This window comes from Mustelus asterias, chromosome 19 (genome assembly GCF_964213995.1).
Source record: "Mustelus asterias chromosome 19, sMusAst1.hap1.1, whole genome shotgun sequence".
Lineage (NCBI taxonomy): Eukaryota > Metazoa > Chordata > Chondrichthyes > Carcharhiniformes > Triakidae > Mustelus > Mustelus asterias.
This window is the reverse complement of record NC_135819.1, coordinates 9,843,473-9,857,437: the sequence shown is the minus strand read 5'-3', so window position 1 is coordinate 9,857,437 and position 13,965 is coordinate 9,843,473. Positions and strand designations below refer to the sequence as shown.

The 13,965-nt window shown below is 47.6% G+C and overlaps 1 long non-coding RNA gene across 1 annotated transcript in view; it reads right to left on the bottom strand.

Annotated features, from left to right (window-relative positions):
• Nucleotides 1-13,581, bottom strand: part of LOC144507756 (uncharacterized) — a 40,128-nt gene extending 26,547 nt beyond the window's left edge. Inside the window, exons 1-2 of the long non-coding RNA XR_013500138.1 lie at nt 13,480-13,581; nt 1,318-1,532 (exon numbers count right to left, since the gene is read on the bottom strand). This is a non-coding gene — a long non-coding RNA (uncharacterized LOC144507756). The remainder of the gene's footprint in view (nt 1-1,317; nt 1,533-13,479) is intronic.
• Between the last annotated feature and the right edge of the window lie 384 nt (nt 13,582-13,965).

Genomic DNA, 13,965 nt, shown 5'->3' with positions numbered 1-13,965 from the left:
TGCAGAAAGAGGCCATTCGGCCCATCGAGTCTGCGCCGACCACAATCCCACCCAGGCCCTACCCCCATATCCCTACACATTTACCCACTAATCTCTCTAAACTACGCATCCCAGGACACCAAGGGACAATTTTAGCTTGGCCAATCAACCTAACCCGCACATCTTTGGACTGTGGGAGGAAACCGGAGCACCCGGAGGAAACCCACACAGACATGGGGGAGAATGTGCAAACTCCACACAGGCAGTGACCCAAGCCGGGAATCGAACCCAGGTCCTTGGAGCTGTGAAGCAGCAGTGCCAACCACTGTGCTACCGTGCTGCCCCATCTTGACAGATACATGATTAGGCAGCGAATAGAAGGATATGGATCGTATAGAGGGAAAAAGTCTTTCGTTTAGAAAGGTGTCACGTGTCGGCGCAGGCTTGGAGGGCCGAAGGGCCTGTTCCTGTGCTGTACTGTTCTTTGTAAGTTTTACGGAGGAGGCAGATAGATGGAGAGGTTGAAAAGAGGAAATTCCAGAGTTTGGGGTCTACGCAGCTGCGGGCATGGTCGCCAATGGTGGAACGATTAAACTGGGAATGTTCTAGAGGCCAGAATTGAATAGGTGCAGTCAACTGCGAGGAATAAAGGGCGGGAGAAGGTTAGAGTGACTGGGAGAGGGCAGGCTGCGGGGGAATTCAAAGGTTAGAGTAAGGTTTTTTAAATTGCTGGACTGGGAGCCAGGGTAAGTCAGTTAGCACAAGGGAGGGACAGAAGCATTGACTGGACGTGGCTCTCGGGACAGGACAGGGGTGATGAGGGTGGTGGGTATCAGGTTAATGAGTGTATCACTGGCATACTGTCGATAGTAGTCATGATGTGGAGATGCCGGCGTTGGACTGGGGTGAACACAGTAAGAAGTCTCACAACACCAGGTTAAAGTCCAACAGGTTTATTTGGTAGCAAATACCATTAGCTTTCGGAGCACTGCTCCTTCGTCAGATGGAGTGGAAATGTGCTATCAAACAGGGCACAGAGACACAAAATCAAGTTGCAGAATACTGATTAGATTGCGAATCCCTACAACCAACCAGATCTTAAAGATACAGACAATGTGAGTGGAGGGAGCATTAAGCACAGGTTAAAGAGATGTGTATTGTCTCCAGACAGGATAGCCCGCAAGTCCAGGAGGCAAGCTGTGGGGGTTACTGATAATGTGACATAAATCCAACATCCCGGTTTAGGCCGTCCTCATGTGTGCGGAACTTGGCTATCAGTTTCTGCTCAGCGACTCTGCGCTGTCGTGTGTCATGAAGGCCGCCTTGGAGAACGCTTACCTGAAGATCCAAGGCTGAATGCCCGTGACTGCTGAAGTGCTCCCCCACAGGAAGAGAACAGTCTTGCCTGGTGATTGTCGAGCGGTGTTCATTCATCCGTTGTCGGAGCTTCTGCATGGTTTCCCCAATGTACCATGCCTCGGGACATCCTTTCCTGCAGCGTATCAGGTAGACATAGCCCACAGCTTGCCTCCTGGACTTGCGGGCTATCCTGTCTGGAGACAATACACATCTCTTTAACTTGTGCTTAATGCTCCCTCCACCCACATTGTCTGTATCTTTAAGACCTGGTTGGTTGTAGGGATTCGCATTCTAATCAGTATTCTGTAACTTGATTTTGTGTCTCTGTGCCCTGTTTGAGAGCACATTTCCACTCCATCTGACGAAGGAGCAGCGCTCCGAAAGCTAATGGTATTTGCTACCAAATAAACCAGTTGGACTTTAACCTGGTGTTGTTAAAACTCTTACTGTCGATATGTCAGCCTGGTCTGTGTGCTGAGGTCTTAGAGGGTGAGACTCAAATCCTCATCCTTCAGGCCTGGGGCTGAGAACACCTTCTATTACTAGAATATGTACCTGGAGGGCTTCTGGAAGACATGGCAGCAATACTGCGCCCCCCCTCCGCCGCCCCCCCCCCCCCCCACCTCCCTACCCACCGTTCCCTCTTGCCTCCCACAACTCCTGTCCTTGCCGCAATCCTTCAGGGTAACATGGTGGCACAGTGGTTAGTACAGCTGCCTCACAGCACCAGAGACCCAGATCCAATTCTGGCCTCGGGTGACTGTCTGTGTGGAGTTTGCATGTTCTTTCCGTGTCTGCGTGGGTTTCCTCCAGGTGTTCCAGTTTCCTTCCATAGTGCAAAGATGTATGGGTTAGGTGGATTGGCCATGCTAAATTGCCCCTTAATGTCCAAAGATGTGCAGGTTAGCTGGATTGGCCATGCTAAATTGCCTCTTAGTGTCCAAAGATGTGCAGTTTAGGTGGATTGGCCATGCTAAATTGTCCCTTAGTGTCCAAAGATGTGTAGGTTAGGTGGATTGGCCATGCTAAATTGCCCCTTAATGTCCAAAGATGTGCAGGTTAGCTGGATTGGCCATGCTAAATTGTCCCTTAGTGTTCAAAGATGTGCGGGTTAGGTGGATTGACCATGGTAAATTGCCCCTTAGTGTCAGGGGGGGTTAGCAGGGTAGATATGTGGGGCTACCAGCTTAGGGTCTGGCTGGGATTGTCATTGGTGCAGACTCGATGGGGTGAATGGCCTCCTCTGCACTGTGATTCTATGGTTTCTGAAGTCCCTAGGGATTAATGATTAACCTCCAGCACCTTTTGTGAGAAAAACCCTCGCGCATTAGCAAAATAATTGCATGTTCGCGCCATTCCCATTGTTTATTGGTTAGAAAACTATAATTAAGCGATTGTTGGACCAACAGCCCTGGTTGATCCAATCGGGTAACAGTCCAGTTGATTGGCTGTGGGAAGGCGAATCACCATGAGGACGGACATGTTGGGCAGCCAATGACGGGAGCATGGGGAGGGGTATGGGGTTGTCATGTGATGAAATCTCCTGGACATTGTCCAAAGTGGGTTGGCAATCCTTACTGAGGAGGTGAAAATATGGGAGGCTTGAAAGGAAATAAAGAATGAAGGAGTGGCTGTGTTGCTTAGATAACAAGAGAAATGGGAAGGCCCCCACAAACATTATGTTTATTGTCCCTAACAACAGGGTTATTTGAGGTGTTGATTCTCGAACACAATGCGTCTCAATATGATTCATGCCTTGTACTTGCTAGTTAACATAGCTCCATAAACCCTTACCCAATCATTTTACTCAACCTTCGCTCTCCCGGGTATCATTAACTTATTCCAGGCATGTGCAGAATGTTTTGGGCATTAGATCGTTGAACTGTGAAGGTTTCAGTAGGGGAAGGTCGCAAAATTCTTGCAATTGTACACCAGGAGGGGCAAGGAGCAAACGGCCAGTGGCACTTGTAGCGGTTGTATGAGAGCTCCCAATTTGTTAAACGTACGCGGGGCCCGGTTTCATTCTGTTGGAAAGAATATGAGCAATGCACTGGGGAAATGGGAAGGTCGGCTTGCTTTTCAGTAATGGCTCTGGTTCAAGGCTTCTGGACTCCCTGAAGCAACCCAGCAGTGCAGATACTGGCCAATCCAACATCTGTTCCCAATGTGCAGCTTTGTTGAGTTTGGGTCGCCAAGTTTACAAGGGGGGGCGGCGGGGGGGGTGGTGGCGTCGGGATGTTTAACAGCATGGCTGTCACCCTGCCAGGGTTAGTCAAGTTTTACAGTATTGCTGTGACCTTTGCACCCAATCTACGCTTGATTCTAAAGAAAACGGAGACATGTCTACAAGGAACTAATACATTTTTATTCAGGGACCCAGTGAGCATTTCCAGTAAGACCCAGTAAGACAATAAGATTTAGGGGCAGAATGAGGCCACTCGGCCCATCGAGTCTGCTGCGCCATTCGATCATGGCTGATATGTTTCTCATCCCCATTCTCCTGCCTTTTCCCTGTAACCTTTGATCCCCTTACCAATCAAGAACCTATCCATCTCTGTCTTAAAGACAGTCAATGACCCGGCCTCCACAGCCTTCTGCGGCAAAGCGTTCCATGGATTCACCACTTTCTGGCTGAAGAGATTCCTTCTCAGGGCAACAGGTTGGCACAGTGGTTAGAAATGCTGGTTGGCTCACAGCACCAGGGACCAGGGACCCGGCTTGGTCACTGCCTGTGCAGAGTCTGCACATTCTTCATGTGTACTCCGGTTTCCTCCCACAGTCCGAAAGACATGCTGGTTAGGTGCATTGGCCATGCTAAATTCTCCCTCAGTGCAGTCGAACAGACGAGTGTGGCGACTGGGGGATTTTCACAATAACTTCATTGCAGTGTTAATAGAAGCCTACTTGTGACACTAATAAAAGAACTTTAAATCATTCCATTCATGACAGGATCCTTATCAGCCACAATGCATCAACTGTACTGCAAAAAGGTAACTGCGCAGATTGATAAAGAGACAAGACTGTTTGCCTGTAAATGAGATTACATCCCAGTAAATGTGCAGTGTAAATCCTGCTACTTTAACCGTGAGCGATGTGTCCTGTGTATTTGTCAATGTTTTCTTGTTGGTTGTTTCCTCATTCCCGGCTCGGGTCACTGTCTGTGTGGAGTCTGTACGTTCTCTCCATGTCTGCGTGGGTTTACTCCGGGTGCTCCGGTTTCCTCCCACACTCCAAAGATGTATAGGTTAGATGGATTGGCCATGTTAAATTGCCCCTCAGTGTCCAAAGATGTGCAGGTTACGTGGATTAGCCATGCTAAATGCCCCTTAATGTCCAAATGTGTGTAGGTTAGGGGGACTGGCCATGCTAAATTGCCCCTTAGTGTCAGGGGGACGAACTAGGGTAAATGCATAGGGTTATGGGGATAGGGCCTGGGTGGGATTGTGGTCGGTGCAGACTTGATGGGCTGAAAGGCCTCCTTCTGCACTGCAGGGATTGTATGATTCTTGTACATTCGCCACACATCTTAATCCCTGGCCAGCCAGAATGGAAAGTTTAATCCTGTGTGTGTGATGACGAAGTGGCTCAGAATGTGCTGTAAGAATCCAATAGAATGTTGAGGTTGGTTAAAATTGTCGGAACCTCTTCATGCCCCAGCCAAACGCTTCGATGTTCCAACAATGTGGAGCAAGCCACACTTCCTGTAAATGAACCATTCCACCCACAGCTCGGTGTCAAATAACAGATCATCCCTTTTACATAACGATGAGAGATCTGTTTTCACTTTCCTGCATTGAAGGATGTGTTTTGCGAAGGGTGATCTTGGCAAAACCAGTTTAACCTCCCAATGCTGGAGTGTTGCAGCTACTTTGCAGTAAGTGTCCGCGGCAGATTTCAGCTCCAGTCAGACCAGACATGAAGCTTCAGAGGATTCCCAGGAGGGGATACTGTCTCTCTCTCCACTTTTATGGAGCTGATCTCAGACTCCTGCTTTCTCTTAAACAATTTTACAGTTGGCACAAAGCCCCAATCTCCAAACTAGTGATCATTCAAACGCACTCAGGGCAGAATTTTCCAGCCACACTTGCCCCAAGACTGTCCAAAGATGTGTAGGTTAGGTGGATTGGCCATGCTAAACTGCCCCTTAGTGTCCAAAGATGTGTAGGTTAGGTGGATTGGCCATGCTAAATTGTCCCTTAGTGTCCAAGGATGTGCAGGTTAGGTGGATTGGCCATGCTAAATTGTCCCTTAGTGTCCAAAGATGTGCAGGTTAGATGGATTAGCCATGCTAAATTTCCCTTAGTGTCCAAAGATTTGCAGGTTAGGTGGATTGGCCATGCTAAATTGCCCCTTAGTGTCCAAAAATGTGCAGGTTAGGTGGATTGGCCATGCTAAGTTGCCCCTTAGTGTCCAAAGATGTGCAGGTTAGGTGGATTGGCCATGCTAAATTGTCCCTTAGTGTCCAAAGATGTGCGGGTTAGGTGGATTGGCCATGCTAAATTGTCCCTTAGTGTCCAAAGATGTGTAGGTTAGGTGGATTGGCCATGCTAAATTGCCCCTTAGTGTCCAAAGATGGGCGGGCTAGGTGGATTGGCCATGCTAAATTGTCCCTTAGTGTCCAAAGATGGGCGGGCTAGGTGGATTGGCCATGCTAAATTGCCCCTTAGTGTCCAAAGATGGGCGGGCTAGGTGGATTGGCCATGCTAAATTGTCCCTTAGTGTCCAAAGATGGGCGGGCTAGGTGGATTGGCCATGCTAAATTGCCCCTTAGTGTCAGGGGGACTAGCTAGGGTAAATACATGGGGCTACGTGGATAAGGGTTGGGTAGGGTTGTGGTCAGTGCAGCCTCGATGGGCCGAATGGCCTCCTTCTGCACAGTAGGGGTTCTATGATTCTATGACTGGAAAGTCCCGTCTGAGGTCAACAGATCTCTGCATGGTCCGTGTTCCGCCCGCTACGATTACCGTGGTGGGAGGGATGTGAAAATTCCACCCTAAGTGTTTCACATCTATTTATTGTTGTCTCTGATGTGGTATAGTATCGACAACATGGCTCCATTAAATATTTACAAAACTGCATCTTTAGCCGGTTAATACGGGAAGCGTTTCAGATTAGGACAGTTGGCTGGTCTGAATGTTAGAAATGTAGGTCCCTCCAAGACTAAACCAGGACTATAGCTTCAGAATGAGTTGAGAGCGGGAGGAACTCATTGAAGCTTGCAGACAACCATAAGGCGTAGGAGCAGAAGTAGGCCATTCAGCCCATCGAGCCTGATTGATTGATTGATTTATTATTGTCACATGTATTAACATACAGTGAAAAGTATTGTTTCTTGCGCGCTATACAGACAAAACATACCGTTCATAGAGAAGGAAACGAGAGAGTGCAGAATGTAGTGTTACAGTCATAGCTAGGGTGCAGAGAAAGATCAACTTAATGCGAGGTAGGTCCATTCAAAAGTCTGACGGCAGCAGAGAAGAAGCTGTTCTTGAGTCGGTTGATACGTGACCTCAGACTTTTGTATCTTTTTCCCGAAGGAAGAAGGTGGAAGAGAGAATGTCTGTGGTGCGTGGGGTCCTTAATTATGCTGGCTGCTTTGATGAGACAGCGGGAAGTGTAGACAGAGTCAATGGATGGGTGGTTGGTTTGCATGATGGATTGGGCTACATTCACAACCTTTTGTAATTCCTTGCGATCTTGGGCAGAGCAGGAGCCATACCAAGCTGTGATACAAGCAGAAAGAATGGTGCATCTGTAAAAGTTGGTGAGAGTCGTAGCTGACATGCCAAATTTTCTTAGTCACCTGAGAAAGTAGAGGCGTTATAGATATAGATATAGATATAGAATATAGAACAGTACAGCACAGAACAGGCCCTTCGGCCCACGATGTTGTGCCGACCTTCATCTGAAACCAAGATCAAGCTATCCCACTCCCTACCATCCTGGTGTGCTCCATGTGCCTATCCAATAACCGCTTAAATGTTCCTAAAGTGTCTGACTCCACTATCACTGCAGGCAGTCCATTCCACACCCCAACCACTCTCTGCGTGAAGAACCTACCTCTGATATCCTTCCTATATCTCCCACCATGAACCCTATAGTTATGCCCCCTTGTAATAGCTCCATCCACCCAAGGAAATAGTCTTTGAACGTTCACTCGATCTATCCCCTTCATCATTTTATAAACCTCTATTAAGTCTCCCCTCAATCTCCTCCGCTCCAGAGAGAACAGCCCCAGCTCCCTCAACCTTTCCTCATAAGACCGACACTCCAAACCAGGCAGCATCCTGGTAAATCTCCTCTGCACTCTTTCCAGCGCTTCCACATCCTTCCTATAGTGAGGTGACCAGAACTGCACGCAATATTCCAAATGCGGTCTCACCAAGGTCCTGTACAGTTGCAGCATAACCCCACGGCTCTTAAGCTCCAACCCCCTGTTAATAAAAGCTAACACACTATATGCCTTCTTCACAGCTCTATCCACTTGAGTGGCAACCTTTAGAGATCTGTGGATATGGACCCCAAGATCTCTCTGTTCCTCCACAGTCTTCAGAACCCTACCTTTGACCCTGTAATCCACATTTAAATTTGTCCTACCAAAATGAATCACCTCACATTTATCAGGGTTAAACTCCATTTGCCATTTTTCAGCCCAGCTTTGCATCCTATCTATGTCTCTTTGCAGCCTACAACAGCCCTCCACCTCATCCACTACTCCACCAATCTTGGTGTCATCAGCAAATTTACTGATCCACCCTTCAGCCCCCTCCTCTAAGTCATTAATAAAAATCACAAAGAGCAGAGGACCAAGCACCGATCCCTGCGGCACTCCGCTAGCAACCTGGTCCAGTCCGAAAATTTTCCATCCACCACCACCCTCTGTCTTCGATCAGACAGCCAGTTACCTATCCAATCGGCCAACTTTCCCTCTATCCCACACCTCCTTACTTTCATCATAAGCCGACCATGGGGGACCTTATCAAACGCCTTACTAAAATCCATGTATATGACATCAACCGCCCTACCTTCATCAACACACCTAGTTACCTCCTCAAAAAATTCTATCAAATTTGTGAGGCACGATTTGCCCTTCACAAATCCGTGCTGACTATCCCGGATTAATCCGCATCTTTCTAAATGGTCGTAAATCCCATCCCTAAGGACCTTTTCCATCAATTTACCAACCACCGAAGTCAGACTAACCGGTCTATAATTACCAGGGTCATTTCTATTCCCTTTCTTAAACAGAGGAACAACATTTGCCACTCTCCAGTCCTCCGGCACCATCCCCGTGGACAGCGAGGACCCAAAGATCAAAGCCAAAGGCTCTGCAATCTCATCCCTCGCCTCCCAAAGAATCCTAGGATACATTTCATCAGGCCCAGGGGACTTATCGACCTTCAGTTTATTCAAAACTGCCAATACATCCTCCCTCCGAACATCTATTTCCTCCAGCCTATTAGCCTGTAACACCTTCTCTTCCTGAAAAACATGGCCCCTCTCCTTGGTGAACACTGAAGAAAAGTATTCATTCATCACCTCGCCTATCTCTACTGATTCCATACACAAGTTCCCACCACTGTCCTTGACCGGCCCTAACCTCACCCTGGTCATTCTTTTATTCCTCACATAAGAGTAAAAAGCCTTGGGGTTTTCCTTGATCCGACCCGCGTTGGTGGGCTTTCTTAACTATAGTGTCGGCATGGGGGGACAGGTTGTTGGTGATCTGGACACCTAAAAACTTGAAGCTCTCGACCCTTTCTACTTCGTCCCCGTTGATGTAGACAGGGGCATGTTCTCCCTTACGCTTCCTGAAGTCGATGGCAATCTCCTTTGTTTTGTTGACATTGAGGGAGAGATTATTGTTGCCGCACCAGTTCACCAGATTCTCTATCTCATTCCTGTACTCCATCTTGCCATTGTTTGAGATCCGACCCACTATGATGGTGTCGTCAGCAAACTTGAAAATCGAATTGGAGGGGAATTTGGCCACACAGTCATAGGTGTATAAGGAGTATAGTAGGGGGCTGAGAACACAGCCTTGTGGGGCACCGGTGTTGAGGATGATCGTGGAGGTGGTGTTGTTGCCTATCCTTACTGATTGTGGTCTGTGAGTTAGGAAGTTCAGGATCCAGTCGCAGAGGGAGGTGCCGAGGCCCAGGCCACGGAGTTTGGAGATGAGTGGGAATAATAGTGTTGAAGGTTGTAATCAATAAATAGGAGTCTGACATAGGTGTCCTTGTTATCGAGGTATTCCAGGGTTGAGTGCGGGGCCAGGGAAATGGCATCTGCTGTGGACCTGTTAGGCAGGAGGTAAACTGTAATGGATCCAGGTAGTCCGGAAGACAAATTGATTCATGCCATGACTAACCTTTCGAAGCATTTCATGATGATGGATGTCAGAGACATCGGATGATAGTCATTACACATGCTGCTTGGTTTTTCTTAGGTACCGGTCTGCTACACCATTCAATGAAATCGTGACTGATCTGATGTGATAATCCTCAACTCCACTTTCCTGCCTTATCCCCATAACTCTAAATTCCCTGACAGATTAACAATCTGTCTGTCTCAGCCTGGAACATACTTAATGACCCGACCTCTGCAGCCCTCTGCGGTAAAGAACCCCACAGATTCACTTCCCTCTGAGAGAAGAAATACTTCCTCACCTCTGTCTTAAATGGGTGACCCCCTCACTCAGAGATGATGCCCTCTGGTCCTCGACTCTCCCACAAGGGGAAACAACCTCTCAGCATCGACCGTGTCAATCCCCCTGGGAATCCGATATGTCTCAAGAAGGTCGCCACTCATTCTTCTAAACTCCAGTGAGTGCAGACCCCAAACCCACTCAACCTCTCCTCATAAGACAATCCCTCCCTACCCGGGATCAAACCTAGAGAACGTGCTAGCGATGCTGTGTTTCTCCCGCAGTGTGGAAGAGGAGTTCTGGACAGGGGGAGGGTCCTATAGGATATTAGAAACCAGTGTTGGTGATTAACTGGATCTCAATAAACAGTTGTGAATCATCAGAAGTCTCCGGCTATCTAATTCGATAAATGGATATTCCTCTGTCTGGCAGTTAGGTGTCTAGAGTGTGGAACAGAATAACATCAACAGGATGCATCAGATTCCAATATTAAACTCATTTAATATTCTCTAAACATTGACAGTGTGTGGGTCTAGTTGTCTCTAACTGGTAAACATTGACAGTGTGTGGGTCTAGTTGTCTCTAACTGGTAAACATTGTCAGTGTGTGAGTCTAGTTGTCTCTAACTGGTAAACATTGACAGTGTGTGGGTCTAGTTGTCTCTAACTGGTAAACATTGTCAGTGTGTGAGTCTAGTTGTCTCTAACTGGTAAACATTGACAGTGTGTGGGTCTAGTTGTCTCTAGGTGAGGGCGACACGGTGGCACAGTGGTTAGCACTGCTGACTCACGGTGCCAGAGACCCGGGTTTGATTCCCGGGCTTGGGTCACTGTCTGTGCGGAGTCTACACATTCTTCCCGTTGTAATAACTCCACGGAGGCGAAATTCCCGTCACCAAGTTACTTTATTTACACCATACATCTGTACACAGCCAGCTCTCCAGTTGCTCCCTGCTGAATGCAGACTGGGAGTCTGACACAAGCTGCTTTAAATAGGGAGCATGAGGCCCCCTGATTTAACCATCAGTTAAGACTCATCAGGTAGTTCATACTCTAGCAAGCCAACCTCATTAGCCTGGCTGAAGTCATCACACTGTGTCTGCATGGGTTTCCTCCAGGTGCTCCGGTTTTCTCCCAAAGTCCGAAAGACGCACTGGTTAGAGTGCATTGGCTGTGCTAAATTCTCCCTCAGTTATAAGGTTTATTTATTAGTGTCACAAGTAGGCTTACATTAACACCACAATGAAATTATTGTGAAAGTCCCCTAGTCGCCGCACTCTGGTTTGGATACCCTGAGGGAGAATTTAGCATGGCTAATGCACCTAACCAGCATGTACCTCAGTGTACCCGAACAGGCACCAGAGTGTGGCGACTAGGGGATTTTCACAGTAACTTCATTGCAGTGTGAATGTAAGCCTACTTGTGATGAATAAATAACTTCATTGCAGTATACAGTGAAAAGTATTGTTTCTTGTGTTATGCAGACAAAGCATACCGTTCATAGAGAAGGAAAGGAGAGAGTGCAGAATGTAGTGTTACAGTCATAGCTAGGGTGTAGAGAAAGATCAGCTTAATATATGGTAGGTTCATTCGAAAGTCTGATGGCAGCAGGGAAGAAGCTGTTCCTCAGTCGGTCGGTACGTGACCTCAGACTTTTGTATCTTTTTCCTGAAGGACGAAGGTGGAAGAGAGAATGTCCGGGGTGAGTGGGGGCCTTAATTATGCTGGCTGCTTTTCCGAGGCAACGGGAAGTATAGACAGAGTCAATGAATGGGAGGCTGGTTTGCGTGATGGATTGGGCTACATTCACGACCTTTTGTAGTTCCTTGTGGTCTTGGGCAGAGCAGGAGCCGTACCAAGCTGTGATACAACCAGAAAGGATGCTTTCTATGGTGCATCTGTAAAAGTTGGTGAGAGTCATAGCTGACATTCCAAATTTCCTTAGTCTTCTGAGAAAGTAGAGGCGTTGGTGGGCTTTTTTAACTATAGTGTCGGCAAGGGGGGGACCAGGACAGGTTGTTGGTGATCTGGACACCCCTAAAGACTTGAAGCTCTCGACCATTTCTACTTCGTCCCCGTTGATGTAGACAGGGGCATGTTCTCCACTACGCTCCCTGAAGTCGATGACAATCTCCTTCATTTTGTTGACATTGAGGGAGAGATTATTGTCGCTGCACCAGTTCACCAGATTCTCTATCTCATTCCTGTACTCTGTCTCGTCATTGTTTGAGATCCGACCCACTATGGTGGTGTTGTCAGCAAACTTGAAAATGGAGTTGGAGGGGAATTTGGCCGCACAGTCAAGGAATACAAGTCCATGAAAACATGACACACAGTGCCCTTGATCTGGAGCGCTGAATCTTGCAATGGGCAGGGGATAAGGAACAGCATATAAGGAGGTTGGATACAGAATTAAGTTCTATTTCTGTTACAATGTTTTATTTGTTGTTGTACTTAAAACTATTATTCCCCTCAAGTAACCAAACAACATCAGAGTGGATTCAAGGTGATTTGACTGGAGTGCTACAGTTAAAGTTTATTTATTTGTGTCACAAATAGGCTTACATTAACACTGCAATGAAGTTACTGTGAAAATCCCCTAGTCGCCACACTCCGGCGCCTGTTCAGATACACCGAGGGAGAATTCAGCACGGCCAATGCACAGAATAGATCTCAGAATCCCTACAGTGCAGAAAGAGGCCATTCGGCCCATCGAGTCTGCACCGACCACAATCCCACCCAGGCCCTACTCCCGCAACCCCACATATATACCCTAGCTAATCCCCTGACACTAAGTGAAAATTTAGCACGGCCAATCAACCTAACCCGCACATCTTTGGAGTGCGGGAGGAAACCGGAGCACCCGGAGGGAACCCACGCAGACACGGGGGGAGAATGTGCAGACTCCGCACGGACAGTGACCCCAGGTCGGAATCGAACCCGGGGTCCCTGGCGCTGTGAGGCAGCGGTGCTAACCACTGTGCCACCGCGACGCCCCAGTCGATGACTTTCGCCTTCGTTTTGTTGACATTGAGAAACAGATTCTTGTACTGGTCGTGTCTGAGTGTGAACAGTAATGGGAGTGAAAAGGAAAAGTGTGTGTAAGTTCCACGGAAAGTTGGTTTGAAGGGAAGACATGTGGTTTGTGTGAGCAGCGGTGATTCAGCAATGCATTCTACATTGCTGCTGACTTTTATTACCCCAGGAATCGATCCACATAAGCAGTCTCATCCCAAAAGAATCTTGTGGTCTATAATTGCCCCGAGTATTCTATTGCGCGCGTGACAGGAGCTGCAGATAGATGAGTTCCAGAGTCTTTTGGGTGATAATAAATTGCTTTTATGCGTTTTGAGAAAGGATGCAATATGAAAAACGAAAGAAAAGTGTTGATAATACAGTGGCGATGAATTGAAAATGGAAAATGTAACTGTCACCTCCCCATCAATGGAGGTTATTGCTGACACGCTGACAGAGATGGAAAATGGCTTTTCTTACCTGTACCAGGTGTGGATTCTCGCTTGCGCCATTATCCCGCTTTCAACTCTTATCTGCAGCAATTATCCAGCGACTCTTTAAACGCTTTACTCAATTTACGGGGCTTGGTTAATCAATTGGCCGGACAGCTGGCTCGTGACGCAGAGTGACGCCAACACAGCAAGGACTCAGTTCCCGTACTGGCTGAGGTTACTCAAGGTTATTCATCTGGGGCTATGTTGGCTTCAGCCTTGGAATCTATTTAGCATTGGTCATCTCATCTGATCGCTCTTTGGGGTTTATTTTTTTCGCAGTTTGCTGGCTGGACTGCGGACCCCAGACATTCTCCCTTCCACCTTCTTCCGTCGGGAAAAAGATACAAAAGTCTGAGGTCACGTACCAACCGACTCAAGTACAGCTTCTTCCCTGCTGCCGTCAGACTTTTGAATGGGCCTACCTCGCATTAAGTTGATCTTTCTCTACACCCTAGCTATGACTGTAACATTA